This window comes from Diabrotica virgifera, chromosome 3 (assembly GCF_917563875.1).
Source record: "Diabrotica virgifera virgifera chromosome 3, PGI_DIABVI_V3a".
Classification (NCBI taxonomy): Eukaryota; Metazoa; Arthropoda; class Insecta; order Coleoptera; family Chrysomelidae; genus Diabrotica; species Diabrotica virgifera.
In genome coordinates, this window is record NC_065445.1 from 100373563 (window position 1) to 100390372 (window position 16810).

The 16810-nt window shown below is 32.4% G+C and overlaps 2 protein-coding genes across 7 annotated transcripts in view; one reads left to right on the forward strand and one right to left on the reverse strand.

Moving 5' to 3' along the window:
* The window catches only part of LOC114342807 (dynein beta chain, ciliary), a 399165-nt gene that overhangs the window by 135721 nt on the left and 246634 nt on the right, over positions 1 to 16810 (reverse strand). The gene's annotated exons all lie outside the window — the stretch shown is intronic.
* Positions 1 to 16810, forward strand: part of LOC114342806 (luc7-like protein 3) — a 28650-nt gene that overhangs the window by 3820 nt on the left and 8020 nt on the right. Inside the window, exons 2-3 of one of the 6 annotated variants that reach the window (XM_050645364.1) lie at positions 4326 to 4460; positions 6001 to 6109. The exons of 1 other annotated variant lie outside the window; for it this stretch is intronic. The gene's annotated coding sequence lies outside the window, so the exon portion shown is untranslated. Of the gene's footprint in view, positions 1 to 4325; positions 9526 to 16810 lie in introns of those variants that run through there. 4 more of the 6 variants (XM_050645362.1, XM_050645361.1, XM_050645365.1 and 1 more) reach the window with 4 other exon arrangements.

The window sequence follows — 16810 nt, forward strand, 5'->3', positions numbered from 1 at the left end:
ATGATGAAGTTAATGTTAAGTTCCTAAAACTCTCAAAATTGGGAAAATTTATATGGCCTGATATTCTTGGCGAAGACAATGTTCCTCTAAGTAACATAAAAAAAAGTATTAAATGTGCTAAAAATTTACCAAAGAGCCTAGCTGTGTTTTGTTTTGGACTTGTCTCTATATACTTAATTTTAAATAAGTAACTGTCTTTATGTAATAAAAAGTTGATGAAAATGTTTATTATCCTTAATTTAAAATCATTTTAGTGCGTTTATCTTCACCCCAGTTAACTAAAAATCATTTTTATTAAGTAAAACCATAGACAGTCAAAGAAGCAATTTATTTTTTCTAAGTTTGGTTTTTTAAAATACCAGTTGTTTTTTCCACTAAAATTAAAGTTAAGACTTATACACACATATTATGCAAAAATATATGATACATTTTATTTTGTTATCTAGAAAATATTAGGTCTGGATCCCGGGTATGAAAAAAAAGTTGATTAATAGCAAGCTGAAAATTTGTTAATAGCTTAAAGGTGTCTAGTCGGACAAACTTTGATATATGGGAACACTGGAACAGGTTAAAAATTTGGAACGGTCAGACCACGAAAACGGCACATGTATTTTGTCTGACAGAACAGACTTAAACTCTTCGAACAGAGATTAAACTCTCATGACAAAAATCAGACTGCTATTTATCACCAAATGGGCGTTTTAATTAGTGGAACATGTAGAATATGTCAAATGACAGGAATTATGACAGGTTCGTGGTGTGACCGTTCCAAATTTTTAACCTGTTCCACAATTAAAACTGCCCCTGTTCCAGTGTTCCCATATATCAAAGTTTATCCAACTAGACACCCTTAAGCTATTAACAAATTTTCAGCTTGCTATTAATCAACTTTTTTTTCATACGTGGGATCCAGACCTATATCTTTAGTTGAAGTTGAAAAACGGTCAACTACACCCCATTTTACGGTATGTGAAATATCTATTGAAAAAAAATATTATTCAATCATTATTCGCCAAAGTTGTCATATTTCGCCGCTACAGGCACTTACATAGATTCTTGTATCCCCACCATGGTCACACATGGAGCCCATACATAGAAGTTAGAAAATAATGTATTCGTTCACAATTTTATACTTGTGCAACTTATACTTATAGATGTATAATTGGGTGGCGATTACAATACTTTAAATATATAACTAGTCAATGATGCGAATAAAGGTATGATTCTAACAACGACTGCAGACATCAGGTGCAGGTGTTGCAGTGATGGATGTCACTCCTTTGCACTTTAATTTGTATGAGACTGATTCCGACATCCGACTGCAACTGCTGTTTGGCAGAACGTCAGTTGCTAATAATTATACAAATTAATAGTTCAAAGTAATGACGTCTGTCATGGTGACAACTGTAGCTGCCGTCTATAGTTGTTGTCAGAAGTGTACCTTAAAGATAATTTGACACAAATGTAATCGATCATGACAGTACTTTTACAATGTCAACTGGTGAAATGACAATTGTAATTCTAGGTTAGCATTTTTCAACAACGTAAATATAAATAGTTTATGCCATTGCTAGTTATTGGTATATTCGGACATTGTATAGTGAAATCTTATTCTATATTTATTTATTTTTTCATTAAAATATTTTAAATATTAATATTCTGGCAAATATTTGTATAAATATTGCTATTTATACAGTACGTAAACTGGACATAGGGAATAAACATTGATAGAATTGTGGAAACTCCGCTAACCTGTGTTAGTTGAATCTTTTGTTCGAGTACGAGTTTTTGGTGCAATAGAGCTGTTATAACGAATAGAATGAGTGAGTTTTGAAGCAAGGCTGTCCATAAATAAATCAAAAACATTGTTTATGATTAATGAGTTGATAATTTTACTTTTATTTTTAAAATATTTTTTATTAACAAACTAATTTCAAAACTAAACAGTTTTCCCATTCCCTTAGGCCAAAAATATTTAGCTACTATATTGTCATATTTTGACGTTTATGTGTCAGTCGAAATGAGTCGTTGATGCCCCTTAATGCTAACAACCATATTGTCATCGAGAGAGCTCAGTTGCCACAAGTATCTCAATATAATACAATGTATGTATTTATGTATCCAAATTTATACAATGTATTGCAATGATTGGTGACATTCTTAAAATCGTATATGATGTCAAAATGAGAGCGACCGTGGAGTAACGGCATAATTGCTGGCCTCATACGCCAGTGCACGTGGGTTCGAGTCTTGCCAAAGACAAACCATTTTCATTTCCAATAATGACACGAGCCATCTCACCGTGCCTCAGAGAGCACGTAAAGCCATCGTGGGCTAGTGTACATCGGCACTAGTTACTTAAAACAGGGTTAAAGATGTAAATGGTGCCGGAACTGTCCGAAAGGATCTCCCCGGCAAAAATGCCATACGATATTATTATTATTATGTCAAAATTAATGACACACTGAAAGAAGAGTTTGGTATGAACTGTATACCTATATACCTATACAGTTAGAATAATCAATTACTTTCTATCAGTCAAAGAATTATTTTTTTTCTAGATATACTCAGCAAGCGTGAATTTTTTGAGCTCAGAATTAGCTTATTGTCTGTGCTCATGGTTCATATTTCTTCAATAATATTTTTTATTTTTTATCCAATTTCATTCATTTTTTTACCCTTTTCTTCCTGGTGTACTTTTTTCTTTTTTTTTTGTTCTCTTTGATTCTTTTATCCACATTTTTAGTTTTCATGGGCTCTCTTTACCAACCCAATTGTTTTCTTAATTTTTCTTAACACAGGTTCTTGCATGTGTACCATTGTCAATAGGGCAGTTGACCTATAAGCTGAGCGAGCTCCCTCAATTGTCCCAAACCTTTTTAAAAACTATGTAAATTAAACAATTTGTATATGCACTCAACTTGTGAGTTATTTAGAAATAACTAAAAAGAATAGTCAATACTGTTTATTTAGGATTTAGTCAATTTTTCATAACCTTAGTTATGCCCGTTAGCAAGAATAATTTAGAATCTTTTTTATAAAGTTTATGGTTTTACCTATACATATTATACAGGGTGTCCCGAAAAGATTGGTCATAAATTATACCACAGATTCTGGGGTCAAAAATAGGTTGATTGAACCTTACTTACCTATATACAATAGTGAACACAAAAAAGTTACAGCCCTTTGAAGTTACAAAATGAAAATTGATTTTTTTTTCATATATCGAAAACCCTTAGAGATTTTTTATTGAAAATGGACATGTGTCATTCTTATGGCAGGAACATCTTAAAAGAAAACAGTGAAATTTGTACACCCCATAATGGTATTTTCCCCTTAAACCTCCCCAAACTTTTATGTACATTCCAATTCAATTATTATTGTGGTACCATTAGTTAACACAATGTTTTTAAAACTTTTTTTGCCTCTTAGTATTTTTTCGATAAGCCAGTTTTTATCGAGATGTGGCTTCTTTTTTAATATGTTAACATAAAATTTTTATGGGAATTTCGTTCCTTTAAACCCCCCAAATATTTGTGTATGTTCCAATTAAACTATATTGCGGTACCATTAGTTAAACACAGTGTTTTTTAAACTTTTTTCTCTCCTAGTATTTTTTCGATAAGGCACCTTTTATCGAGATGTGGCTTCTTGTTTACTATTGTTCAAAATATACCTAAAAATGTAAATTATAAATAAATTTTCATATTATTACCAGGTCTCTATAATGGTACTTAACCATATACCAATATGTGGTGGATTTGACAAATATTCAAAATATCTCGATAAATACTGGCTTTTCGAGAAAGTACTAACAGGCAAAAAGTTTTAAAAACATTGTGTTTAACTACTGGTAGCATAATAATAATTTAATTGGAACACAAAAGTTAGGGGGATTTAAGGGAACAAAACCCCCATAAAATTTTCATGAGGTGCAAAAATTTCACTATAATTTTTTTTAAGATGTTCCTGCCATAAGAATGCCCCATGTCCATTTTCAATAAAAAGTCTCTAATAGTTTTCGATATATTAGAAAAAATTGATTTTCATTTTGTAACTTCAAAGGGCTTTTTTGTGCACATTTGTACTAAGGTAAGTTAGGTTAAAACAATATATTTTTGACCCCAGAATCTGTGGTATAGTTTATGATCAATATTTTCGGGACACCCTGTATATTACTTATAAACCCATTTAAAATTAAAATATTAAGTTTACCATTGTTAATATTGTTTTTGTCTTGTCATATGATATTTTCAGTAGTTCATATCAACAAAATTTAGTGAATGAAGAATTGTATAATGTTGTATTTAATTTTTTCCTTGTAGCACAACCGGAACACACCGTTCATGCAAGGGTTTCTCTTCTTAAAAATGTGACATAATCAGAATAGAGATAAATTGAATCCAGTTATAATGGAAGGTATGGAGCTAGATTCCACCTCTCCAACAAAAGACATTCAGGTACCTACATTAAATTTGAAATTTCGTTATAGCAAATACTAAACGATAGCTACATAAACACAGCTGAAATTTTAATCAACTATATGTCTTTGTTTTAATCGTCTTTTGAATATTTAAGATATTCAGAAGATGATCAAGTACTATATTTACATCAGCAATAACATTTTCCTTCTTGTTTCCTTTCCTAATTCTTTTTTCACTTGTGTAACCTAAACATTTCAGCAACTATTTTTACTAAGTATTCAAAAATGGGCTGTATCTTTATAATACCATTCCAAACAGAAATATTTATAGGATAAGTTGATTTTAAAATTATTTATTAATACATTATTTCGCATAACAATTTATTATTTTTAACATACCATTTGTATTACTCTCGCTACCAATACTCATGTGGATTAGGAGATTTTTTTTTGTTTTTTTTGTGGGCTTATTTCTTCATTGAGCACACAATTTTAGTCAAACAAAAACGTTCATGCAACGTTTTAAAAGTGACCATTTCTAGTGTAAGAAGCCTTTTTATCCTAGTGTTTTTTTTTTCTTTTTAGCATAAAATAGCCTCACTTACACTTAAGTGTTTATCACACATAATATTTTTCCCTTTTAAAACGAAACTAACAAGCTTTCTCGTAAAATAGGAAACACTGTCTGATGTATTTTGCAAGATATATAATATTATTTGATTCATATATTTTCAATATTTTGGCTCCATTCTTAATTATTGTCAACAAAGTGCTTGTTAATCAATACTATACCGCCACTTGTTTTTCTCCATGACATTTTTCACTGCCTGGATAACATCAACTATCTCACGAATGGTTAAAGCTTTTATCTTCAGTGTGGTGCTCAGGTTTACAATACTTGTGGATTGTAAGTAGTGATTACAAGAGAGCTATAAAATTATATCCCGAGTAACACTTTGACAACTTTAATTTCACGACCCGCAGGGGAGTGAAATTATGTCAAAGTGTCACGAGGGCAAAACAAATCGGTGATTTTTAAGAGCTCGAGAGTAATTCGGTAAGAATATTTCATGAATAAAACTGTTTTTTAAATCATTTTAACTAATATTTTATTGATATCTTCGCCTGAATATTTGCTAAATCTGTTCATGGTGTTCGCTTTGACAAGTTGTAAAGCATTAATTGTCATTAATGTCACTGAATGTTCATTTTTGCATAGCAACGAAGGGCATTTGACGTAATACTTGACTACAGCAAATTATTGAAAAAAATTCCCCCTGCAATTTTTATTCTTGTAGCTTTCTATTGGTCAGAGTCTCTATGAATAAAATAATCATGGAAATTAAAGATGTTAGAACATGAAAAGATGTCACAAATAGTCCAGTGCTTGCTGTGATAATAATTTCAGGACAAACACTGGAACATGTACTAAGTAATTTTATTGATATACTTACTGTCATACTATGATTTCACCAGTCCCAGTGTTTCCTTCCTCTGCTACACTATCAGTGCCACTAACAATATTATCATTTTCAGTAGTAGGTAAAATAATATTTGCTTTATTTTGTTTTCCATAGAATTGTACCAGATCCGTAATAAAAACAAGAATCAAAATATAAAAATACAATTAGGTACTATTGCACAGTGCATATTTGAATATACAGCTTCATCTTCAATAGACTACAGGTAACTAAATGTCTTTCTTTTTGATATACATTAATTACCCAGAATAAATTCATTTAGGTGATTTACCTCCATATTACGATAACAAAATCTTCTGTGTGCTTGTTCAGACATGTAGATTATAAGCTATTTTAGATCTTCGAAAGTAATGATACAAACATACATTATTTCAAGGTGTGTTTGTAGGTTTATCAGGTTTTATCATGAATTAAACTTTTAAAATACATATGTTTAAAGTTACGGCAAATATTGGCATGTTTACCATAAAAATTCTTTTATATTGTTTATTCTGGACACTGCGCTCTCTCTTGATAAACTTAGTTATGACATTTTTTTCCTGTCACTACATTTGTTGTAGTTCCCAGGATATTGCTAATGATTAAGCTTGTTGGGATACTGTATACAGTATGTAAGTCGTTCAGCTGGACATAGGCAACATACATTGTATATATTTAGATACATAAATACATATATTGTATTATATTGAGACAATTGTGGCAACTGAGCTCTCTCGATGACAATATGGTTGTTAGCATTAAGGGACATTAACCTCAAAATTGACAACTCATTTCGACTGACATAAATAAATGTCAAAATATAACAATGTATTAGCTAAATATTATTGGCGTAAGGGAATGGGAAAACTGTTTGATTTTGAAATTAGTTTTTAAATAAAAAATATTTTAAAAATTAAAGTAAAATTATTAACTCGTTAATCATAAACTTTGTTTTTGATTTATTTATGGACAGCCTTGCTTCAAAACTCACTCATTATATTCGTTATAACAGCTCTATTGCACCAAAAACTCATATTTAAACAGAAGCTTCAACTAACACATGTTAGCGCAGTTGCCACAATTCTCTCAATGTATATTTCCTATGTCCAGCTGAAAGATTTACGTACTGTATATAACAGCTTATTGTCAAAAAGAAATATACAATATTGCCATAAATTATATATAGTGGTTTCACCTGCAGAAATGAACAAATCAAAATATGAAAAAATACTGTACTCTATTTGTGTCCTACTGTTTAATGTTACACCCTTATTTGAGGGAATTTCTAACAGCTTTGTTGTTACATTATTAGTTTAAATTATACAAACTGGGTACTTTAGTCCTGTTCGAGTACAAGAAAAGTATTAAATTTTAAGGTAATTTCGATTTTTCCAAAAAGTATTTGTCATATTGCAGGTGTACAGACAATATTTAAAAATTTGTATGAAAGTTTTAGTCGAAATAGAGAAAAAAAATTGTCAACAATTGGAATTTTTGTGGTATAATTTACAATTGAATGCATAATTCTAAGTGGTTATTATTATTAAATTCTGAGGATAAATGTACCATTTTTATTGATTGTCAGACCATGTTATGGTATCTGTCATACTAATTACTATTTTATGTATATGTGTTATGTAAACAAAAGTTGTTGCAGTGATAATTGTAGATAGTCCAGAAAGCCACTGCGCATCCGCTAGGAAAAATATTCTAATTAGGATTTTTTGCACAATCTTACTCAAAAAGGACTTTTTTTACATGTTGCCAGGACCAAAAGGTGGTCAAACATTTTTTGAACGTTTTTTTTTGTTTCTTTCCTTAAATTATTTTTTTTTGCCAGGAAAAAAGTTTTTTTTAGGTTTTTTGGATCATTCCAAACAGAAAAGGTCTTTAGTGACTTTTCTCTAAAAATGATAGTTTTTGACATATATTATAATCGATTAAAAATTGAAAAATTGCGAAATCGGCCATTTTTAACCCTCAAAAACTATGTGAAAAATTGAAAATTTTAATGTTGCCAAGGTAGGTAGATATTCTTTAAACATCGATTGATGAAATCCTGAAGAGTTTTTTGCAATACAATATTCAAAACTCCTTTGTTTTTTAATTGCTAATCAAGCGTGCGCGACACTATTTTCCACCGACAGTATGGTGCAAATGAAAGGAATAAATTCGTTATTTCGTAAACCGGCGACTTTAAGGAAAAATCCCGAAACAGGTCGATTTTTATTTTTAAGCTGTGATATTGTGGCATATATGGTATACTAGTGACGTCATCCGTCTGGGCGTGATGACGTAATCGATGATTTTTTTAAATGAGAATAGGGGTCGTGTGGTAGCTCATTTGAAAGGTTCTTCAATTCTCTATTCAGTAATGTAAACATTTACATAATTATTTATACAGGGTGTCCTTCTACTTCTTTTTTTGTCAAATAATTTAATTTAATAAAAATTTTTTGGACACCCTGTATAAATAATTATATAAATGTTTATACTACTGAATAGAGAATTGAAGAACCTTTCAAATGCGCTAGCACACGACCCCTATTCTCATTTAAAAAATCATCGATTACGTCATCACGTCCAGTGGATGACGTCACTAGTATACCGTATATGACACAATATCATAACTTAAAAATAAAAAATCAACCTGTTTCGGGATTTTTCCGTAATGTCGCCGGTTTACGAAATAACGAATTTATTCCTTTCATTTGCACCATACTGTCGGTGGGAAATAGTGTCGAGCACGCTTTATTAGCAATTAAAAAACAAAGGAGTTTTGAATATTGTATTGCAAAAAACTCTTCGGGATTTTATCAATAGATGTTTAAAGAATATCTACCTACCTTGGCAACATTCAAATTTTCAGTTTTTCACATAGTTTTTGAGGGTTAAAATGGCCGATTTCGCAGTTTTTCAATTTTTAATCGCTTATATGTCAAAAACTGTCATTTTTAGAGAAAAGTCACTAAAGACCTTTTCTGTTTGGAATGATCCAAAAAACCTAAAAAACTTTTTTCAATCCAAAAAAAAATAATTTTGAAAAAAAAACAAAAAATTTTTGACTACCTTTTGGTCCTGGCAACATGCAAATTTGTTAAAAGGAGTCCTTTTTGAGTAAGATTGTGCAAAAAAACCGAATTAGAATATTTTTCCTAGCGGATGAGCAGTGGCTTTCTGGACAAAGAAAAAACTACAAAATACATTAATTAAATTATATATTTAATTGGCAAAATTGTACAACTTTTGTATACAGTTCAAAAGATTAATGTTAACACGTTGATGGACAGTGCGTCAAATTTATAAGCAAGTGTTGTGACACTATTTTGCCTTTTGCAAAGTAGATTAGGGAAATTGTTGAATTTTTTGAGTTGAATTTTTTAACATTTTTTGTAAACATGTGGACGACGACCAAGGACATCGTGTCACATTCAATATGCATCTGTAGATGTAATGTGACATTTTTTGTCACAACTCGTTATTTTAAAAATGACATCTATAGACGTTGTGTCACATTACATTAAAGGAAATTAGACGTCTATAGACGTTCTGTCCGTCAACGTGTTAAAAAAGGTTTGCTGCTTTTATAGCTATACTATGTAGTTGAATAATAATATAAAAAATAAACTGCTCTTCATATAAGTATAATTTTTTTATTTAAAATATTTATTGCTGTCAAAATCTTTACTACTAATGCAGTAAACCGCAACCATGGATTGTTCATGATGACTAATATGGGCTATATGGTTGCCAATATAATTTTTAAATTGAATCTTATCAAGGTAAGTATTCAGTATTCTAGTGTCATCATGATGTCTGTTATCACTCATTAACATGAATCTGTCATATATGGTCCAATATGGCTTTCAAATGGCAAAACATGATCTAAAATGTTTTCAATGACCATACCAGCTGCCGTTCGCTCAATCCATCCATCCAATGGCACTATAGCCCAAACGGGGCCATGGCCGGCCTCATTCAGCAAGCTTCTCCAGTCATTTTGATTTAGTGATTTAGGTTTTTGACATCCTCGTCTACTTTGCCTTCAAATCTCTTTTTTGATCTTCCAACAGGTCTTTTTCTTACATTTTTGCATTTAGCAATTTTCTGGTGATACTATTCTACATGCGGACCACCCATGCACAGACATGCATGCGGATCATGTGCCCTGTCCACCGTAATCTCTGCAGTTTAGTGTATTGTGCTAGAGTTGGTTCGCTATATTGTAATATGGTTCGCTCAATCACCTCCACAAATTCGGTATACTTTCCAAGCAATACCACTCCACGGCACTATGCCGCCATCACCAAAACTAACCCTCTGCATGAGGTTACAACTGGCAGCATACCATTCCCCATATGAAAGCGAGATTGACGAAACTTTGTCTACAGAAAGGTTGGCGAACGATATGCCAGTTGTAACCTCATAGAGAGCGTTAGTTTTGCTTGTGGCGGCATAGTGCTATGTAGCAGGTAGCAGTATTGCTTGGAAAGGACATACAGAACTTGTGGAAATGATTTGACGGATTACAGCTGACTTGTACATTGAAAACATTTTAGAAAGAAGATCATGTTTTGCCATTTGCCAGCCCTATTGAATATGACAGATTCGTGCTAACGCTCCGCCTCATGTCGCTAGAATAGTGAATACTTAGAATGATGAGATTAAATTTAAATTATATTGGCGACTATGTAGACCATATCGATAGCTTAGTGTAAAAACCTCGTATCTCATTTTACAGAAAATTTTACATGAGTGACTTTAAACTGAATTTTTGCCTACTCTAACCCAAAATATATATGAGAAATGTATGTGTAATGATCTAAACGTACTCAGAATCAAAAATTTGTAAAGATAGTTTTTTTGTTTAAGTTAGAGTATGCAGAAATTCAGTTTAAAGTCTTTTCTGTGAAATGAGATACGAGGTTTTCACACTAAGCTATCGATATCAGATTTAAATCCGATCCAGCACTTAGGACACTTTAAAATATCACACTCGGAAAAGAAATTATATTCCTATAACACTGGTAGGGCTAAGGATTGCAGCACAAAAAAATTCACTTTACATGATAATTTCAAAATATTCCATATTTTTGTTCATGAGTAGGTATATAAAGAACAACTATTTGGTAGCCTCCACCAACTTCAAAACATCTCTCACCTTTTTTTTCTAAATTCTTTATAAGTGTTTCTTAGCATGTATGTATTTCGGCATTAAAAATCCAGTTTCCTCCAGAAAATATGGTAAAAATAAAGCTATGCAAAGTCTTCTTTGAGTTTTGGCAACAGGCTTGGGGCTAAATCTGGAAAGTATGGAGGTTGCTTCACAATGTAGAAACCCACATCACGAATAGCAGTTATTTCAACCAAGGGCCAAGGTGGAAGAGCACATCTTTCCTTAACGTTCCCCATCTAATTTTTTACTTATAGGGCTTTTCATCGATTGTCATTTGTTTCGAGCTTCTGTCATGTGTCACATAATATTAATATCTACGTTATACGTCTTTGGTTTGTATCATTGTATATACCAATAACGTATGACGTGGATATATTAATATTATGTGACATATGACAGAAGCTCGAAACAAATGACTGTGAATAAAAAGCCCTATATTACGCTCATTACTTTGGTATTATGTGCGGTAAGAGCATATTCAAGTAGCTTTCTTTAAAAGTAAAAGCAAAGATAGTTTCTTCGAGTCTATTGTATATTTTGAAATTTTTGTGCTGAATTAATCAAGCTAAGAGATATTTCAATTTCGAAGGACTTAAAGTAGGGAGTTGTGCACATATTCATGAAAGGTAGCAGACAAGTTGAAATTTCAATACAATTTAAGTTAACCAGTTAAAGTGTGTCTAAAATAATGAAAAGTTCTATAATGGAATGGTCGTAAAAAAAGGTCATGAAATTTGAAAAACCTACCAAATTACGAAACAGACAAAGAAAAATTAGAGCAGAAAGGGACTTTTAAAGTCAGCACTTAGAATGATTGCTGAATTCTCAGAAATTATGTTTGGTCCGTGAACAATTTGAGAGAAGATTGATAGAAACGAAAGTGTTCAGTTGAGCAACAAGAATTGCCATTGCATGTCGGTATTTAAACTGCAGAGTAGACGATTGGGAGAAGGTGACATAGCGGACTCATACACCAAAGCAATATCCAAACGCAACATGAAATACTCAACATCCCATAAATATCAACGGAAATATGTATCCCTTGAACTCGCTTAAAACTACCTAGGGGATTCCTGGAACTTCGTTCACTGACGCAACGGGGATGAGGATCGTCCACAGAAAACCAAATGCTAAAGTGCATATCTGTCGCAATGTATGTTATATGCGATTTTGTAGGATATTGATTTGGTGTACGAGTCCGCAAAGTGATGAAACGTGATATAAACTTTTAATTTCTCTCCCATTCTATATCCTCTTATTTTGCGCAGTTTCTTTATTATCTTATCCATAATAATGTTGAAGGTCAATGGGTCAGTGAGTCATCCTGACGAATACTATTCCCAGCCGGTATTGGATTGGTAGGTTCTCCTTTTATTTCAGTCTGAATTTGATTACCTGTGAACTGTTTTTCTACAGTTTTAATTAGATTATGTGAAATTTGTCCATGATAGACTAGATATCTTTAAGTTGGACACGATCGAATGCTTTTACTAGATCCATGAAGCATTAATAGACCGGCTTGATTTATTCTATTGATTTTTCTGAAATTTTGTTTTAGGACAAAGACGGCATCTATGAATCCTTGTTGTTCGTTCTCTAGAGATATGGCCAATAATTTTGTTTGTTATCTTTGTCGTAGGTTTTATTGTTGTGCTTAGTAAGTTTATTCATATATAATTTGAGTGAAGCTGCTTATCTCCATTTTTAAGTATGAGTATGGTGGTGCTAGTTAGATATAGTATTTTTACTACAAAAACGTTATTACGTAGGTCAAAATTTTTGACGTAAGAGAACTGTCAAAACATTAGAATGTGACTTTTCATTATTGCCGTCTTTATAATAAACATAGCAATAATGAAAAGTCACATTCTAATGTTTTGACAGTTCTCTTACGTCAAAAATTTTGACCTACGTAATAACGTTTTTGTAGTAAAAATACTATACCCAAATTCATATTTTAGCAGTATATTTGGGATTTTGCCCTGTCCTTTTCTTCCATTTAATTTCTTTAAAGGTGATTGTATCTCCTGCGGTTCGGTTTCGATGTCTCATATTTCTACCTTGTAAAGTTCAGTCAGATAATCTATAGGGAACTTGCACATAAAAATATTTTTGCATAAAATTGTTAATTTATGTTTAAAAATGTTTATTCAAAATATTACGTCTTAACAATGAATGGTGTACGTACAACAACTGATCAAAGTTCCGCGCCCAAAATTTCCGTTTCAAACAACTTCAAAAGCGCGAGCTGGGGTCTGACGTCACCAACCACTGTTCTCGTTCGCCCGGTCGGTGAGCTATTGCATCGAATGCATTTTGCCAGTGCTAGTTGTGCGTGTCGAATACCTGTGTTGTTTGCTCGGTGTTTATATTATTGTATATTTAGTGTATAATATACTTTATCAAAATTGAAAACAAATCTGTCTAATATAAGTACTATATAGTGCCGGAATGCCAAAGCACAACTGTCAGAATATCCAACAAACATTTTTTTACTCTATCTAGCAGAACCAAAAACGTCGATTAAAATGGCTAAAGGTAGGCTTGCGAGATAAAAAGGATATTTCACAAAGTAGCAAAGGTCTTTATTTCGGTGAGGATCATTTCGATGTGAGTATTTATCTAATTAGGTACCTAATAAGTAGTTTTCTATTTCAAGAAAAAATATTAGTTGTCGTTTCATGAAATGTGCCTACTTAAACTTGTTTATTGGTTACAGTTGGAACAAGACATGGATAACTATATATAATTCAAGATTATGGGTTGTCCCAAAATTATTAAGTCGGGTGTTGTCCCGCACATATTTGATTGTCAACTAGATAGAAAACGAGCTTTTTCTCAGCCTGTGAGGGAAGCAGCCCTTAAAAGGGTTATACGACAACTTCTTGAAGATGCCGCTTCTACATCTAAGTCTGTTCTAGTGGACAATGATGATAAGAGACAGTGTGATCCTAATTTCACAAACTTAGTTCAATCAGGACCTAAATTAAACCAACCAGCTTTACCTCAAAAACGGTATCTCAATAAAGGTATTCAGTGTAAATTTCAAAGGTCTAGGTCATTTTACGGTCTAGTTGTCACCATTGCAAATACATAATAAGGATGCAAAAACTTCACCTATAAAAGACTTGAAACATTGTTTGAAGATACAAAAAGTGAATCAGGAAGTTTGTATTTGAAGATAATAGTGAATATAGTGGCGGTGATGACTATTGGTACAATGAAAGTGATTGTGTATCTTGTGATGAAGATGCGAAAGAAGAGGAAGCAAAACAATTTAAACGTTTGTCTCTGAATTGTACAGTGATGAAGTTTCAACACAGACCTAGATTGTATACGTTTCATTTTATACGTTTTAGTTAATGGAAATAAAACACAAACAATGCATCTATTTTTAACTCTAAAAAAGATAAGAACAGGACACACATTTGTCTCTTGGAGATGATTTCGCCATAAGCGAAAGAAATGCTTCGAGAATATTTGCAAAATCTGTTCCATTGAATCCCCAGAATAACCTAATCGCTTTGTTTTGAAAAACCCTCATGAGTAATAGTACTTATGCGTTTTAAACCCTTTAGGCAAGCGCGGCTCCTCCTTAGGGTCAATTGGTCAATGACCCCCCTAAAATAATCTCATAAAAATACCAATTTTATTAAAAATATCTTTTATCTAAAACTTCACTCTGAAATATAAAATTCTCTCTCAGCAGTCTGCATTGGCAAAACAAATATAATAGATATAATAACGTCGCGCCTCGCGCTATACACAAGCCCGTGGCTGGGCCGTATTTTAAATTGTCTATATACAGTTCTTATGGCTTGTGGACAAATGCATGTAAAATAGAAAAGAGACGGCAGATAGCAATTTCGTGGGCGAGAGTGGGAGTGACCTTTCCGTCGTATACCTCTAGTAGAGTCGACGGCCTCACGTTTAGTTAGTTACCGTCTGCTGACCGCACTTCACGGCAGGTCTATATCGATCGCGGCGTATTTGCGTAATTTATTTTGTTTTGTTGGATTTTTTTGTGATTGTAACAAAAACAAGATGAGTGTTGTTGACGAAATAATTGCCTTAAAATCTGCTGGAACACTAAATTATGAACGGCGGCTTGAGAAAAAAGAAAGTGGTCGACCAAAACCAAACATGAATTTAAAACAAACAACAAAGGATAGGGGTAAGGACATTCAAAGATATTTTAAAGAATCAATGTACAATTTGTGTGATTGGATTTGTGGCTGCAGTGTGAGAAATGCATTTTTTTGCTATCCGTGTTTACTGTTTTCGAATGACGCTGTATGGGCGAAAAATGGAGTAACTGACATTAAGCATTTAAAAGTGAAAATTACAAAACATGCCTCTTCAACTACTCATATAAATTCATCAATGAGTTACGCAAGTTTAGGACGTGTTAACATAAGACAGCAACTTGATAGTGTATATCGTAAATCTGTGCATGACTTTAATGAATTGGTATCTAAAAATAGGTATATTTTAAACAAACTAATCGACTGTGTAAAATTTTGTGGAGTTTTCGAAATTGCATTGCGCGGTCATGACGAAAGTGACAGCTCCAATAATCGTGGAATTTTTCTGGGCCTTATCGATTTTGTTTCTGAACTGGATTTAATGTTTAAAGAACACATTGAAAAAAGTACAGTATTTAAAGGAACATCGAAAACAATTCAGAACGATATTTTAGAATCAATGTTAGCCATTGTGCATACTCATATCATGAAGGAGATTGGCCAGACAAATTTTGTGGCCATTCAAGTAGATGAGACCACAGACAGCTCCAATAAAACGCAGATGATTATCATATTGCGATATGTATTAACTGGTATTGTACATGAAAGATTTTGGAAATTTGTTAACCCCCTAGGTACTACAGCACAACATTTAACTAATGTAATATTGGAAGAACTTCAATTATTAAAAATTAATGAAGCACCTGAAAAATTGATTGCCCAAAGTTACGATGGTGCATCAGTCATGAGCGGTAAACTGGGAGGAGTACAAACAAAAATTAAAGAAATATACCCAAATGCACACTTCATTCACTGCTATGCCCATCAATTTAATCTTATCCTCCAAAAAGCGGCGAGTCAACACAAACCGATAAAAATATTTTTTGCAAATTTACACGGATTTTCGTCCTTTTTCGGCCGATCTCCAAAACGTACGATGGTTCTGGATAGAGTGGTTAAAGTAAGGCTACCTAAAGCTGCGCCTACTCGATGGGCTTTCAATACAAAATGTGTTGAAATTGTATACACTTATAAAGATGATTTAAAATCTTGCTTAGAGGAAATTATTGATGAGGAGCAAGATGGTAACAATATAAATCAAGCAACTGGTTTAAAAAGACATTTGGAAGATGAGCATTTTTTATTTTGGTTAAATTTTTTCCATAAAATAATGCCCCATGTTGATATATTGTTTAAACAATTGCAAATGCGAGACATTGATGTTATATCTGTCAAAAATTGTATCCTGTCTTTTAACAACAATATCCAAATAATTAGAAATACTATTTTGGAATCAGAAGTACCAAGCACATCAACAGCAAAAAAAAGAAAAACTACTGCAGAGGATCCAAAGCGACGAACTGCACTTGAAATTTGTGATATTATTATATCTGAAATAAATCACAGGTTTAGTTTCAATGATCATCTCATGATTTCACAGTTATTCTACATAGAGAAATTTGAAGCATACACTACCAACTTTCCGCAAAATATTTTAAAAATGGTG